The 17,780-nt window shown below is 44.3% G+C and overlaps 1 long non-coding RNA gene across 1 annotated transcript; it reads left to right on the forward strand.

Moving 5' to 3' along the window:
* The first annotated feature begins 545 nt into the window (after window positions 1-545).
* LOC133821367 (uncharacterized) lies at window positions 546-16,835 on the forward strand. The gene is made up of 4 exons (XR_009887516.1): window positions 546-978; window positions 1,572-1,634; window positions 16,413-16,530; window positions 16,647-16,835. It is a non-coding gene; the product is annotated as an uncharacterized LOC133821367 (long non-coding RNA).
* Window positions 16,836-17,780: the final 945 nt, after the last annotated feature.

The following is a 17,780-nucleotide window of genomic DNA, read 5'->3' on the forward strand; positions in this document are numbered from 1 at the left end:
CTATAAATATATAACCATTTTTCTGTGGATGAATATTAATGCAGTTAATTCATCTTGATAGGCATATATTTATAGAAGGTGGAGAAGAGAGGTTTTTCATACACATAATAAATATGTGTATGTGTGTGAAAGATATGAGGAAATTTAAAAGTGCAATTATGAGAAAGGAGTTGTCCGAAGCTAAGAGACAAAGAGGGATCTCGATGACCTTTCTTATAAATGATCTTCTCACTGATTTCCACATACACATATATAGATGAGAGAGAGAGTGTGTATGTGCAGGCACCATTAAATACCATTGTATTGTAGTGATTGATTTGTAGGCATGAGAGAGAGATGCCTTTTTTCTATTTACTATCATTATTAGAATCTATATAATAATAATAATAATAATAAGAAAAATTGGAAAGAAGAAAAGTATGTTAATAGTACGGTAGTAGATGTAAAAGTAAGACAGGCATGCACATGCGTGGGGTACAGAGAGATGCGGACAAAAAGAGAAAAAGGATTATTGGTTTCATGAGTTTCAGGACACGATTGAATTTTTGAACTAGTAACTGAAGTTGTTTCATGAGTTTTAAAAGCTTGATTCATGAATTGGATTGCTTACTTCTTCATGCAGAAAATGGCATCAATGGCAGATGAATCAATTATTGTGTAGGATCAAGTTTGTGCCATCTGCCAAGCAGTCTATGGCACTTTGCATGATCAAGCTTTTCTTGTTTGCTTGCATTCATTAAATATTATATGAGCATTTATTTTATTATATTATTCATATAGTTGATATGAAGAGCATGTGGGTATGAAGAACATTTTTTACTGGAACTTGTGCTGTTGTTATTGGTTTGTTATTTGGCTTGAGGATAGCTTTATTTTTGTTTTACCATTTACTAGTTTAGGGTCATCATGCCTACTCTATTAATTTTGCAGGTATATATATTTGAGCTCTGAGATAAATGCGTTGGTTTGACAAACAAGGTAATTTTTTGAACTTTCAAGTCTAAGATTGGTACCTCAAGATATGTGTGTATGCAAACAATGTAATTTTTTGAACTTCAAAGCTATTCTTTCAAATCTAAGATTGGTACCTCAAGATATGTGTATGCAAATAATGCTATTGCTAGAGAGCCTGATATGAAGGTCTGGACTGCTAGAAAAAAACATTGTGAGAAGTTGCATGATACAATAGGCTTTTAGACAATGTTTGAGATTCTCTCATATCTTTGACACTCGTTGCATGCTATTAATTGTCATGATTATTACAGGTTAGAATTTCAATGGTTGGAAGATATACTGACCTCATATGATTGTTGGTGTATGATTCTTCATATTATAATTATTTTATTAATAATTATATAGACAGAAATCGTTAATGAATGATAAATTATTATGACCCCTAATTGAATTGATTATTCTTATTGTGTAAATATCTTTGAAAGTATATTGATTAAAGTTTTCTAAGCACGGAACATTAGATATTAGTTTGTTTGTACTCTTTGAAATTTTTTACTTATTGTATCACTTAATTTAAATTTTGTATTAATCTTTTAGATATTGATTATATTCTTTAGGTTGTGGATCGAATTGGCAAGGAGCATTGAAAAGTTAATTAACTTGATTATTAATTGCAAGAGGTACGCAAATATTTTCTCTTAACTCTTTTATTAATATCATACAAATCTTAGAGGAGTTTAAATATCTTAAATATTCATCCGTAGAGAAGTAGGTTCTGAAAAATTTGTTTGTGTGTTGCGGTGATATAAGGAAGAAAACATATTGTGTGTTGTTTGAATTGTTTTACTTGGTATTGATAGATGGTTAGGTCACTATTATATGGGCATTGATGTAAGATTTTATCTAGAATTATGTATTATCTTCTTACAAATAATTGTATTTGCTTGAATTGGTTTAATTATATTGACAGAATCATGTATTGAAGTTGTTATAAACAACTTAACATTATATATTTATATATATACCTTTTTTGGAGTTGTATGCCCTGATTTTCCAACGGGCTATTAGCGAGCTGAGATATGACCTAAATTATATCAGCCACGTGGATCCTCCATGACCGGAGCTATTGTCGTCAGGTCCTACCTCGTTAGCTTGGGGTATCCAAAGGTTCGCCAAGATTACTTAAGGACCGAGTCAGGACTGTGAAGGCCACAGGTCGAGAAGGCATCCAGCTCGTGGTACGAGCTGGAGTTGGAGGCTATGACCTTTTATAAATTCAACCATGCAAGGTAAACGTGCATATATCAGACATCACGTGTCTGATATATCCCTGACTTCTCGGACACGCAGCATGAACGTTAGTATCCAGGCACCCGCGACTGGGTTGGGTCGTGCGGCCCATTATCCCCCTTTACCTATCGATTAGACCACACTTCATATGTCAGGTTTTAGGAATTAATCATGAATGTCACAGAAATGACATGATAGGTAAGAAGGTCACAGGATGACCCCCCCTTACCAACTCCCAGGTGCCCTCTCCTATAAATATGGAGACCCTGGGAGTTGCAAAGGGTTGGATTCTACTGTGTAAGAAAATACCCTGTAAAGAATATCAGGCATATAGCAATAACATTGGCTGGTGGAGTAGAAGGATTTTAACCTTCGAACCACCTAAAAAACGTATTTGTGTCACCGGTCCATTAAAAGATCATTCATCAATTTCGGTTCATTATTAAGCACTAATCCCTTCCTCTTATTTTCTTAATTACCTGTTGGCGAAGAACCGCGTCAACAGTTTGGTGCTTTCGTTGAGAGCTAGTTAGATTGGTGCCATCGCAAACATCCAACTATGGTGACCACTCGATCAAGACACGGTAACGAGGCGGAACAACATGATGGGAAGGAGGCTCATCATGCCACCATCTCAGTTGAGCAAAATCCTGAAGTCCAGCAGCGGCCGGGCAAGCAGCCGGTTGGCCAGGATGACACTGGAAGTTCGGCACCCCGGCCACCTAATTAAAACCCTGATTTTTACACTGCGGTAGAAATGGAGAACGCTCAGCTGAGGAGCCAACTGGCGAAAGCTAGTCAGCAGATTAAGGAGGTATTGACCCGACTACCCTCTCTTACAACCGACGCTAACGTCGGAAAGAGGCAAGGCGAGACTCGTAAGCCCTGCCGGGGTAATTGGTCCAGGCCTAGCCGCTCGGACAGACCTCCGACATCCAACTCTATTCCCTCATCGCACCGTCGAGAGGCAAACTTCGAAGAAACGCCTAGAGCCGAACAACAGTATAGCCGCTCGGTCCGAACTTCAACTCCCAGCTCCCAGCCAGCCTCGAGCGCGCCTAGGAGGACTCGAGGGAATTCCAGAAGGAGATCCAGGGAGGGCTCACAGTGTTAGCCCATCCCCACCAGTCATCCTACACCTCGTCCAGATCACCAGACGCGGGACCCGCAGGTGGGCAGGGCCGAAAGGCCCCCACCTAACTTGATCCGCCCTAACGGAACCAGGATTGCATCTCCGGTCAGGCATCCTCCATCACCAATAAGATATCCATCTCCTCCTCGGCCCATCTGAGATATTCCAGCTTATGGAAGCAGCAGGAGAAACCCGCCATCCGCAGGACCTTCCCGACGTAGCAGGGCGCCAAGAGGGAGCCGGATCCTCACCCCCAAAGGCGGACTCTGAGCTTCTCTAACGGGAGCTACTGGACCGGCAGTCGCTGGAGTGGCCTTTCTTGGGGAGACCTACGTCAACGCTTAAGCTCGGCGCAAAGTCCTTAAGCCACCTCGAGGGGCAACCTACGAGATTGCCTTAACTCTCATAGAGGGGAACCAGTAGGAGGTGGCAGCCATGCTCGCTCAGGGGGAGACCTGTCCGAGGTACGTAACGGCGGGAATGCCCCAAATAACCTATCTCAGGATAGGAGGGGCAGTAACCCACCAAACGTATACAATGGATCCAGAGTTGTCGATCAGCCCCGGAATGACCAAGGAAATCAGGACAAAACCCTTGAGCGCATTGCTCAAATGGAGGAGCTAATGAGGAAGCTCCTGTCGGAGAAAGAGAAAGACGAGTATGATTCGGGGGACGAGCTTGAGCTTTTCGCCCCCAGCATAGCAGCAACGACATACCCACCCGATTTTCGTATGCCGCACCTGTCCAAATTCAACGGAGACGGAGATCCGTCGGATCATCTGGGGATGTTCAATACCCTGATGATGGCCCACAACATTGGCCCTGAGCTGAGGTGTCTGATATTTCCCTCCACACTGACTGGACCAACTAGACAGTGGTTCAAACAAAGCAAGAAACAATCAATCAGCTCCTGGAAGACTTTCTCTGCTGACTTCAAAAGGGCATTCCGAGCCTCCTAGGCTGCCCGCGTCAAGGTCGACTCTCTGGCTAACGTGAGGCAACAACCCGACGAGCCTCTGAAGGCTTACCAGAGCAGGTTCGCGAACGTCGCTGCTCGGGCCAGAGACACAGATGACAGTTCCAAGCTCAAGGCTTTGAGGATTGGAATCCTCGTCGGAGGGGGACTCTGGAAAGAAATACAAAGGAAGGGAGTCAGCTCAGTGAATGAATTCCTGAATAGGGCCCAAGGATGGATCAACTTGGAGGAAGCCCAAGCCTCAGTTACAGGAACCAGCCAGGTCCCTGAGCAGCTCGCTGGAGTGGGAACGGAGGTCGTGACGGTGACCTAGAACGTTACACAGAATAACCAGTTCGGTGGAGGCAAAAGAAAGGGGAACGGCGAGGGCAACCAGCACGGCCCAAAGAAGAACAAGTCCGTAGACAAATTTAAGCCGGTCTACGCGACTTATACAGAGCTCACCCACTCTAGGGAGAACATCTTCCTAGCGAACTCTACTCGTCTACCCTGGAAGAAGCCGGAGCCGTTAAAGCACCAGAAGGGGAAGAGAGACACCTCCAAGCTTTGCCGTTTCCACAACGACGTTGGCCACAATACTGATGATTGTAGGCATTTGAAAGATGAGATTGAAACTCTCATCAGAGTCGACCCCTTGGCTCAGTACGCGCGGAACAGGGTTCCAATAAGTCGACCTGCTCCGGAAGTCCCGGTCAGTCAGCCCGGGTCTCGGGTAGATCAAGACGTCCATCCTCCAGTGATAAGAGAAGAGATATCCACAATCTCGGGAGGTCTGCATTTGGCTGGCGCGAGCAGGGGTGCCCAGAAGAGGTACGTAAACGAACTCAAGGTGCATAACGGAGTAGAGTTCGTCCCGGAGCAGCGTCTGCCAAAGCAGCAGCGATTGGAGAGACAACCAATTATTTTTACTGAAGAAGATGCCAACCACGTTCAGTTCCCTCATAACGACCCCCTAGTTGTAGCAGTGCAGCTCGCTAATCCGAGGCTTAGGAGAGTGCTGATCAATAATGGGAGCTCGGTAAACCTTCTATTTTGGTCCACACTGGAGAAGATGGGTTTGACCGTCATCGAGCTGAAGGCGACCTCCATGATGCTGTATGGTTTTTCGGGCGAAGGATCAGCGGCTATAGGGACGATCGACCTGGTGATCACCTTAGGAGAAGGACCTCGGACAGTCTCCAAACTCCTCGAATTCGTGGTCATCGAGTGCCCCACTGCGTACAATGATATTTTGGGCCGACCCACACTTATAGCTTTTGAGGCCATCACCTCTATTCGCCACCTCGCGCTGAAATTCCCTTCATCCACGGGAATATGCACGGTCCGTGGCGATTAGCTCGCTGCCATGGAATGCTATAGCATTTCCATGAAGGGAAAATCAAAACCCGGGCAGCTAGCGATGGCCATCCAAGGTGGAGGAGAGGAATCTCAGGAACCTTTAACTGATCCTGAGATTGAAAAACCTCAGAGCGCCGAAGGGGAAAATATCATCTTAAGTGAGGATATTGACCCCCGAATAGGCAAGGATAAGTCCAAGCTCTAGGCTATTGAAGAGCTCGAGGAAGTAAACATCGATCCACAAAATCCTTCACGGATGGTCAGGCTCGGGAAAAACCTATGTAACAAGAGGAAAGCGGAGCTGATCAAGTTTCTGCAGGGTAACCTGGATGTGTTTGCATGGTCACACGAGGACATGGTGGGAATTAGTCAGAGTATCATCATGCACACCCTTCATTTGGATAAAAGCATGCCTGCAAAGTCCCAGAAGCAGAGGCGCCTAGGAACAACTCGGGCTGAGGCCTTAGAAGAAGAAGTAGCCCGGCTCAAGAAATGCGGCTTTATCCGAGAATCCAAGTTTCCGGTTTGGGTCGCCAACCCCGTGCTGGTCCCGAAGCCCAATGGGAAATGGAGGACCTGCATCGATTTCTCCGACCTGAATAAAGCCTGCCCCAAAGATTGTTTTCCCTTGCCAAGGATTGACCAATTGGTGGATGCCACGACGAGGCACGAGCTCATGTCCTTTATGGATGCATACTCAGGCTACAATCAGATCGCCATGAATCCGGCGGACCAGGAACACACTAGCTTCATGACCCCGACTAACGTCTATTGTTACAAGGTCATGTCATTCGAGCTGAAGAACGCCGGCGCTACATACCAGAGGTTAGTAAATAGAATGTTCGCCGACCAGATCGGGAAGAACATGGAAGTGTACATTGACGACATGCTGGTCAAGTCAAAGACTACCGATAACCATGTTCCAACCTGGAAGAATACTTCAAGATACTACGGGAGTACGACATGAGGCTTAATCCACAGAAGTGCACTTTTGGGGTTGCATCTGGAAAATTCCTGGGTTTCATCGTCAATACCCGAGGAATCGAGGCAAACCCCGACAAGATCAGGACATTGCTTAAGCTTCCCTCACCCAGGTCGCACAAAGACGTCCAAGGCCTAACAGGAAGGGTGGCAGCCCTAAATCGGTTTATTTCAAAATCCACCGACAAGTGCCTGCCATTCTACAATCTGCTCCGAGGAAATAAGAAATTCGAGTGGACAGAGGAGTGCGAAAGTGCTTTCCTCGACCTGAAGGCACATCTGGCCGAACCACCCATATTGTCCAAACCAAAGGCAGGAGAGCCCCTTTTTCTCTACCTAGCTGTCACAGAGGATGCAGCTAGTGCCGTATTGGTCCAAGAAGAAGACTAGGTTCAGAAACCAGTGTACTACATCAGTAAGAGACTTCTCGAGGCTGAATCCCGATACCCGTTGATGGAAAAATTGGCATTCTGTCTTATCATGGCCTCCCGAAAGCTCAGGCCGTACTTCCAGTCCCACTCAATACACGTCATGACCGATCAACCTTTAAAGTAGGTTTTGCAAAAACCTGAAGCATCGGGACGCCTGTTAAAGTGGGCGATCGAACTCAGTCAGTTCGAGATTTTGTACACCCCACGAACTGCTATAAAAAGTTAGGCCCTAGCTAATTTTGTTGCAGAGTGCACAGGATTCCGGGAGGATCCTGCAGAAGACTCACCCCAGGTCACCTCGGCCCAGACGTCGTGGATGGCTCATCCAATGAGAACGGCTCCGGGGCTGGAATCATTTTGATATCCCCTGAGGGACATAGATTCCACTCGGCGCTGAGATTCGGATTCAAGGCCTCCAACAACGAGGCCGAATACGAAGCTTTGCTGGCCGGGCTAAGAGTAGCACATGAGCTGAATGCGTGCTCCGTTCAGTGCTTTAGTGACTCCCAGCTCGTGGTAAACCAGGTGCTAGGCGAATATCAAGCACGAGGAACCAAGATGGCTGCTTACCTGGCAAAGGTAAAAGTCGAACTGTCTGCGTTTGAGCGAGGCTCAATCAAGTAGATACCTCGGGAGTAGAACGCTAACGCAGACGTTCTTGCCAATCTCACCACCTCCGGGGAGACGGAGGCTTTGAGGTTAGTACTGGTAGAGTTCTTGGAGAAACCAAGTATAGAAGGAGTCGGGGCGGAGGTCGAGATGATCGACGCCAGGCCGACCTGGATGATCCCCATCCTTGAATATCTCATCGAGGGGAAGCTACCTGAAGGACGTAATGATGCGCGGCGGGTACTGTACCAGGCCCCAAGGTATACGGTGGTAAACGGGGTGCTATACCGACGTGGGCACTCCCTACCTCTCCTACGATGTGTTCTTCCAGGAGAAGAAAAGGCCATCCTGCAGGAAGTGCATGAGGGCTTTTGTGGGGATCACACTGGGGGGCAAAGCTTGGCCCTAAAGGTCTTAAGGCAAGGGTATTACTGGCCCACTCTGTCCAAGGACTCGATCTCGTATGTCAAGAAATGTGACAAGTGCCAGCGGTTCGCCACAGTTGCCCGAGCTCCCCCAGTCGAGCTGAAGATGATCTCTTCCCCATGGCCATTTGTGGTATGGGGAATCGACTTGGTTGGCGCCCTCCCTACTGGAAAGGGCGGGGTCCGATACGCTGTGGTGGCCATCGACTACTTCACGAAGTGGGCTGAGGCAGAACCTTTGGCAACAATAACTTCCAAAAAAGTCCTCGACTTTGTGGTTAAGAGCATTATCTGCCGATTCGGGCTGCCCAAGAAAATCGTTTCCGACAATGGGACTCAGTTTGACAGTGACCTATTCATCGAATTTTGCGAAAGGTATGGAATCATGAAAAGCTTCTCGTCCGTGGCCTATCCTCAGGAAAATGGCCAGGTCGAGGCCGTCAATAAGACCCTAAAGGAGAGCCTCAAGAAGAGACCAGATGAAGCCAAGGGGGTCTGGCCAGAATAGTTCCCCCAGGTTCTATGGGCATACCGGACCTCGCATCGGACTCCTACAGGTCATACTCCTTTCTCCCTGACTTTTGGGAGCGAGGCAGTCCTCCCTGTGGAGATTAAGGTACCTTCGCATAGAATCCAGGCATATGACTAGGACCGCAACCACAAGCTACTTTGCGCTTCCCTTGACTTGGTTGATGAAAGACGAGAAGATTCGCAACTTCATCTCACACATTACCAGCAAAAAATCACTAATTATTTCAACTCAAAAGTCAAAAAGCCCGCCTTTAACATTGGCGACCTGGTCCTTAGGAGAGTGTTCTTGGCCGGTAAGGATCCGAAAGATGGAGTATTGGGACCAAATTGGGAAGGGCCATATCAAATCATCGAGGTGATTAAAGAAGGAACTTACAAATTAGCTCGGCTCAATGGAGGGGCAATCCCACGAACTTGGAACGCCATCCATTTGAAGAGATATTATCAATGACACCCTTGTAAGGCTTAAAGGCCATTTGTTATGTATTGAGCAATGAGAATTAACTTTTCGTTCATGATTGAATATATTTTCAAGTGTAATCTAATGTAACCACGAAAGACCTTTTCCTAGTTACTTGGGGGGCATATGGTGCCTGGATATAACCAGGTCGCCTTAAAGGCTTAGAAGTTAATTCAAATCGATTGATCGTCGTTTTTCATAAAGAACACGAGATATTGATAAAAATTAACGCGAACTAAGCTCTACCCTGGATATAACCAGGTCATAAAACTTAGAAGTTAATTCAAATTGATTGATCGTTGTTTTTCTTAAAGAGCAAGAGATATTGATAAAAATTAACACGAACTAAGTTTTCAAACTAAGGTCCTGGACATAACAAGGTCATAAAACTTAGAAGTTAATTCAAATTGATTGATAGTTGTTTTTCTTAAAGAGCACGAGATATTGATAAAAATTAACACGAACTAAGTTTTCAAACTAAGTTCCTGGACATAACCAGGTCATAAAACTTAGAAGTTAATTCAAATTGATTGATCGTTGTTTTTCTTAAAAAGCACGAAATAGTAGTCAAGAATTAACACGAACTAAGTTTTTTAAAGCAATGACCAAAATACGTAGAGGCAAAAGGAAATGAACCAATTAAAAGTAAAAATTGATAAAACCAATTGTCTCGAGGTGGAAAAACCTCATACAAAAGTTACAAAATAAATGAGGGTAATAATAATAAACGAATTCAACAAAGAAAGGCCCTAGGCTCCTCCGGGCTGCTCTGTTGAGGTCGCCGTCTCTCCCTACTGCTCAGCCACTGTGGAAGTCTCCGCAGTCTCAGAAGGTGCCTCCTGCTGCAGGCGAGCTTTATACCCCTCCAGCAAGGGCTCCTAGACGTCCGCTCCCAAGAAGGAGAAATCGCCGTCCGAGTTATAGACCCAGCAGTGGTAGAGCATGTCCTCCATGGCGGAGCTGGAAGCCGCCTTCTCTTTTTCCAAGGAGGCCTTAGCCTCCTCGGCCTCGACTTTTGCAGCATCCAGCGCGGTCCGGGCTGTCTTGGCCTCCTCGAGTTCGGCCGTCGCAGCGGCTAGGGTGGCCTTGTTGGCCTCGGCCTCTTCCAGCTTAGGACGGGACGCGTCCAGCTCAGCTCGCGCGGCCGCCAAGGCTCCCTTGGCCTCCTGCTCCTGCTGTTGGGCAGTCTTCAGGGCGGCCAGAGTAGTCTGATGGGCGGCCAGAAAAGCCTGATGCTTGCCCCTCATGTCCTCGAGGCGATCCTTGGACCTGGCGATGCTCCGGTGAAGAGCCAGGACACTCTACAAAAATAGAGAGGCAACTGCCTTAGAAAAAAAAAGAGAAGTAGAAAGAATGTGTGATGCATGATAACCCAAAGAGTACAAAATGAAAGCCAGCTTACCGTTAGAGCCATTCCAGTGAAGACTCCATCACGCCCTCCGGGCTCCTAGTTTCGATAGCCTGCAGGTCCCTTTCTTTGGCGCCGTAGAAGTGGTCAACGACGTAGCTCGCCGTCTCATACACCGTTCCCCGAAAGACGTCTGGAATCTTCTCCAGGGCCTGGGAGTCCACCGGGATGCGCACCTCGGAGGCCCCAGTTGCCAAGGCCCCGAGCTCCGCCCCGGTGTCCCGGACAAAGGCCGGAGCTCGCGGAGGGGGTGGGGGCATATTCTCCACTACCGCAGGAGGGGCAGTTTCCTTGGCCTGGGCAACTGGGATCTGGTCTTTCCCCTTTGCAGGGGACTTGATTGGGGTCCCAGCGGCTTTCTTCGCCACCCGGAGCTTCTTCATTTTGGGCCCAGAGGCCCTAGCTGAGGAGTTCCCTCCAGCAAACATAGCTCGCAGATCTCTGCTCCCGGGCTGAGACATATCCTCTGGCAAAACAAAGACAACATTAGTATACAAGTAAGCATTCATGCAAAAACAAAAATAAAGGGGAAAAAGCGAAACTCAAGTACATATACTAAAAGGAATCCTACCCCCTGAGCTAGAAGAGGAATCTATGGTCACGAACATCGGCCCTGGAGCTTCTGCGGGGGAATCTAAGACAATTACTTCTCGAGCTGGCGCGGGTTTTGGGTCCGAGACTGGCTCAGGACTAGACTCTTCTACGTATTGCCTAAGACTCGGAGCTACGGTACCCTCCCGGAGTGATGGCCACGACCGAAGGTTGGTCCCATACTCCTCAAATAAGGACGACCTAAAGGCTAGGGTGTTGTCTATGACTATGGTACCCCTAGGGCGGCTATCTTCGTAATCCAACACGAGCCGGTCGACACAATGGAGCAGGGTTATATCGAGGTCTGGGTCACTTCGATGGCGTTGGATGAGCTATTTGGGATTGATCCTAGCTAGCCGGGGGTTGGCAGTGGCCCTATCTAAGTTCCTAAACAGATATGGGTTACCTTGGCCGGAGGGACCTGCAGCTGCTCCGGACCGGATCCTCTCCTCGTCCGTTCTTTGGGCGACCTCCAACGCCCGCTTCCTCCTCGTCCTTACGAGGGGCACCTCGTCCTCCTCATCTTCATCCCCCGCGGTCTCCTCCTCGGGGATAGGCCTAAACTCGCGAGCTGGGGGAGGCACCCGGGGTCTCCTCAGGTTCAAAGTCTGGCTTGGAGAGATCACCTTGCATGCCAGCATCGTCTCGTCTGTCACGAGCTGGCGATAGTCCTTTTCACTGGGGGGCAAGCCTACCAGTGTCTCGTACTGACTCCCGAGGATCACAAACTTATCTGTCCTCGCGAAAATGGCTGCAGAATTATTCCAAGTCAGAAATGGATATAGGGGGAGCTAACCGATACTTAACTTATGAGCTAAGGATTAAAGATACTTACGAGGACGGTTGAAGTAGTGCAGGTTGCAGTTGTGAAACCCCTTGGACATAAAGAACTGGTCTTTGAAGTCGTTGGGGTGGCTGGGCAGCTCGATGACCGCAGCCGTATTGGGAAACCGGGTCAAGTAATAGAACTCATCGCCTCGCCCCCACTGCTTCGGGCTGGCCTTGAGGCAGAAAAAATATAGGATATCTGCCGGAGTAGGGACCTCCCACTCCTGTTCCAAGAACAGATATCTCAACCCCGCCAACAAACGATAGGAGTTGGGGGGGAGCTGGAAAGGAGCCAACCTCACGTAGTTGACGAAGTCGGCGAAGTATTGATCCAGCGAGAGGAAAGCCCCAGCCTTGAAGTGCTCATCACTCCAGGCCGTGAACTCCTCGTCGAGCGGCGCGCAGCTCCGCTCACCTTCTGCGGGAGGTCGGGCGATCAGAGCGCCCCTCCCCAGTTCGATGTTGTGGGAAAGGAAAATCTTATTCACTTTCCCCTGGTCAGTGATCTTCGAGATGATCCTCTTGGCCTTGAAGAAAGCATCGGGCACCACCTCGAGCTCCTGCTCCACGGCCAGCCTGAAGACAGGAATTGGGGAGTCTGTCATCACCTTTTTCCCTTTGGATTGTTGGGAGGACGAGCTGCCTGTGATCCTTTTAGGAGCGTTCTTCTTGGGTCCCATTTGGTCGCCTAGCGAACAAAAGAAGAAATTTCAAAAAAGGCGACCTAAGCATAAGGGAGAATCAAAAGAGGTGTTTCCTTTACACGAGCTGAGGTAATCTAAGCCCGTGGAGAGTTAGACCACGCGGTTCTACGAACACGCGCTTGTGCTCCCAACAGATCCCCGATTGCTCGAAATTCGTGTGTCAGGAGGGTCAGGATAAAAATTTGCGTTGGAAGGAAAGTTTCAGTAGGCAAGAGGTGCAAAACCGCCTGTGAAGCGTCTCCCCTAAGCTACCCAGTTTTGCACCATAAGTACTGGATATTTTTAACAAGCATACCAAAAATCCTACCCAGAAAATTTCCCCAGAAAATGCACCCTATAAACCATACTCCTATATTGTTTTCTACTACAAGCGATGCCCTAACCTAAAAGCTTTCTCCCTTCGTACCCACAAAAAACCAACGAAACCTTGCATGTAGCTACAGGAATTATTTACCTAGGCTACAGTAAAAAGAAATTCAAAATATGCACAGTCAGGATACTTACGGAGTGTTCTGGTTGAGAAGAGGATGAAGGGGTCGTCTGGGTTGGGGCCTCGTCGGAGTAGTTGATACCAAAGCTTCAAGGGAGCCCTTGCGCCTGAACTTCTGGGATGCTGGAAATGGTAATCGGGAGAAAAAGAGGGCTTTTTAAGGGTGAGAAGAAGAAGGAAAATTCTGAAAATTTTCAAATGAATGGGTGGCCCATGCATAAGGTGGCCACCCCTTTTATATACGTGAAAGGCCACGTGAGGAGGGCCGTTGGATTGTCTTGATGTGGGATCCAAGGCTCTCCACTCAAAAGGCGAAACAACGGCTGAGTATAGGCTAGGCCATTTAATGTGGTTCTCGGAAGATGTACCGTCACCAACCACGATGTTCCACATATTTGGCGCCTGCGTAAAATGTGGAATATGAAGAGTTCATGGGGAAGCCCAAATTCCCCTACTATGGCCCTACACGACGTTGTGTACCACGAGCAGGGGCTTGGGGGGAAAATGTACGCCCTGATTTTCCAACGGGCTATTAGCGAGCAGAGATATGGCCTAAATTATATCAGCCACGTGGATCCCCCATGACTGGAGCTGTTGTCGTCAGGTCCTACCTTGTTAGCTCAGGGTATCCAAAGGTTCGCCAAGATTACTTAAGGACCAAGTCAGGACTGTGAAGGCCACAGGTCGAGAAGGCATCCAGCTCGTGGTACGAGCTGGAGTTGGAGGCTATGACCTTTTATAAAGTCAACCACGCAAGGTAAACATGCATATATTAGACATCACGTGTCTGATATATCCCTGACTTCTCGGACACGCAGCATGAACGTGCGTATCCAGACACCCACGACTAGGTTGTGTCGTGCGGTCCATTATCCCCCTTTACCTATTGATTAGACCACACTTCATATGTCAGGTTTTAGGAATTAATCATGAATGTCACAGAAATGACATGATAAGTAAGAAGGTCACGGGATGAACCCCCCTTACCAACTCCCAGGTGCCCTCTCCTATAAATATGGAGACCCTGGGAGTTGCAATGGGTTGGATTCTACTGTGTAAGGAAATACCCTGTAAAGAATATCAGGCATATAGCAATAACATTGGCTGGTGGAGTAGAAGGATTTTAACCTTCGAACCACCTAAAAAACGTATTTGTGTCACCGGTCCATTAAAAGATCATTCATCAATTTCGATTCATTATTAAGCACTAATCCCTTTCTCTTATTTTCTTAATTACCTGTTGGCGAAGAACTGCATCAACAGGAGTAAATCATTTGATCTAAGTTTTTGAAGTATTTATTGGACTTTATTAGAGTGTTCTACTATATGAGTTCAAGCTTTTACCAGACATAGCCATTAGTTATGTTTTAATTGTCATTAGTGATACATCTTTTGTTGTTGGTTAATACATGTGATAGTGAGAATCCATTTCTTACTGCTTCGGCTTCTCTTTTGTGATTTCTTGCTACAAATGATAAAACTTTTAGGGTAACTCTTGATGGTTTATTCTATTGTGCTATGTGTTTTATTTCTACTGCAATTGTTGTATTAGTTATAACATATATATCATAGGAAAAGTAGTATTATAGAGGGCAAATATGTTTTGAAAAAAATTATGCAAGTTTTGTTTGTTTTCGTTAAGCAACAATTTCCTAAATGGAAAACAAAATTTATGTTAGTGCCCATCAAAAGCTACGGATAGATCCAACTAAGTTTTATAACTTCCATGCCTAGTTAGTTACCTCATTTGCTAGTTAATTTCATATTGAAGAATAGGTTGAACAACTCTAAATTAATGCATGCATGAACCTTGTTTTTTAGTTCTCTCAAATTCTACATCCTTGAAAGAATGGGAAGATGCTAGTTTGTTTAGAATGAACATTAAGTTAGGTGATTAATTTTCCTCATCTTGTGTATTTATTTGGTATTTCTATTTTTGCATCAAATAGTCTTGTAAACAAATTTAAAAATCAATATTCATTTGCCCTTATCTTAGTTTGAGTATAATATATTTTTGCATCATATAGGCTTTGTTTTTGTTCAAAAAAGTATAATATATTTTTTACTAGTGATTTCTACTCTATGCTGCGCGTGCCTCATACCTACCACCTGCAATTTTGATTATCCTCTTCATTGCTCCTGAGTTTTTATTGGTGAGGAAAATAATTAATTTTTTAGGTTATTTTAAGTGTGTTGATATTATGTTCTCCAGTAACATATATCTAATATTAATGTTTGTTTTATTTGATTTTTACTTTAATATTGCGGAAGGTTCTTCTTGATTATTTTATTAACAAAATGTCACTTTAGTTTGTAATTGACTATTGATTATTTTGTCTTGAAATGTTATTGTTTTTTTATTTGTTATATCACTAACCTGCATCCTAATTATGATGGTGGGAATAAATAAGTTAGGTTGAGAATTGCAAAACCAAACTATAATTTAGTTAGCAAATGGTTTCAAGTGTTCTAAGGATAGTTTCAAGTGTCTTTTATTATATTTTATTAAACAAGTTATATTAATTCATAGCTTACTTACCGAATTATATTTTATAATATTTGATTGGGATTGATTAGTAGCTTAGCTAATCTCTGCCTCTTTTTTGGGCATTGGAAGATTTCTCTTATGGGACTGGTATTTTTGTTATATTTTAAGTTGTGGTTTTTTTTTAAGTGACAGTCTTTTTTTTTCCTTGGAAACATTGACCTAAATGATTAATTGTTTTAATCCTTGTGAGTCAAATATTTGATAAATTGTTACCATATTTAATCAATGGCAAGAGAAAGATCCAGGAGTCTTAATAAGAGATATAATTAGTTGTTGTCTACATGGAGATACAATCTTGGTACGGACAATTAAATATGTTGAGTAGCTTAATTGTAATTGAACTGTGTTTAGTTGTTGGGTTATTTTCTATTTTTCTATATATTTAGCCATTTTACCAAGTAAAACTAATGGCGTATGTGTAGACTATGATAACCTTCTAGTTAGCATTTTTTGTAGCATTGTCTGTTTTTTATTTTTTACTAATTTGCTATTTTTGTTTTTTATTTTGGAATGCTAGTACTGGATCTAATTTTCACTGTTGCTTTTTGTCTTTTCTTGTGTAGGTGTATAATTTTTTTTTTAAATGATATATATTGGTTTGCTAAAGTTACCTGAATGGAGTAACTGAATGAGATATGATTGGTCATTCCCTGAATAGTTATTTATCGTGGTGATGGTCATTCATTTTATGTTTTTGCTTATTGGTTTTATTGAAGATATGAGACTATTCTAAGTATGAGGCTGCTCTTACTTTTTCTTGGTCTACTCTCCCTAATAAATCAGTTTTGTGGAACGTCTTTGCCTCTTTTAGTGGCCAGTTCAGACATTATACTTGTAAGCATGACTTCTATTTCTGACATTTTGTAATTGATTGATTGTTTATAAGCTTGTCTTTGACAAGTCTAATGTTCTTAATGATTAAATGACTTATTTTTTTTTGCAATGTGCAGGTATATTGAGATGTCTTTCTTTGGAGCAATGCTAGACAAAGTTTGTGGTTGAATTTTTTAGAATCAAAGAATGTATATTACCAACTTTGTATACATTTCTTAAATTGTACCGGTACTCAAAAATATATTTGTACAATTTTAAGGGTGTTTTAAGTATATTAAATGAAGCGGGTTTGATTTAAAGCAATAAAAAATACTTATAATGTACAGTGTTATATAATAATATTTCAAGCTTATCCAAATATTAGAATAATACAAAAAAGTGTTATTGTATCTTTTACAATAACCCTCGTTTATAAGCATAAAATTATGCTATGCAAACTATTTTCTATAATGCAGAAAATGTGTTATTATAAAGTGTATCATAACACTACTTTATATGTACAAAAAATTGTTATATAATCTATTTATAAATAGCATAATGAAATATTTATCTAATTATTAAAATAACACAACAAAAGTGTTATCGTAGGCTATACCATAACACATGTCTATAACTATGGAAAAGTGTTATGTAAAGTGCTCCCACCTACTATAACACCTCTTTCCTTAACACATCAAAAAGTGTTATGGTATATATTTGATAATACTTTTTCGGTCTTATTGAAACCATTTTTTCTTGTAGTGTTGCCACGTACTCAGTCATGTCCCTCTTCATCCCAGGCCACCAATAAAAGCTTTCAGATCTTGATACATCTTTGTGGTGCCTGGATGAAGAGAATAAGGGGTAGTATGAGATTCATCCAGAATCTCCCGTCTGACCCTAGTGTCCATCGTAACACAAATATGATCCTTGTACCTCAACAAACCCATGTGTGACACTGTATGGTCCTTAACCACTCTAGTTAGGATGTCCCTTGTAATCTTTCCAAACTGTGGGTCACTCAACTGTTTCTCTCTGATCCTCCCTAAAAGAGTAGACTACAAAGTGATGTTGGCTAACTAGCCCCCCATTAACTCAATACCTGCTCCAGTCATATCTTCTGCCAACTCTCTGGATATCTGCCTAGCACTGTACAACTACCCCGGACCCTTCCGGCTTAAGGCATCTGCCACCGCGTTGTCTTTCCCTAGGTGATAGATGATCTCACAATCATAATCCTTCACCAGTTCTAGCCAAGGTCTCTGCCTCAT

Source organism: Humulus lupulus, chromosome 3, assembly GCF_963169125.1.
Source record: "Humulus lupulus chromosome 3, drHumLupu1.1, whole genome shotgun sequence".
NCBI lineage: Eukaryota > Viridiplantae > Streptophyta > Magnoliopsida > Rosales > Cannabaceae > Humulus > Humulus lupulus.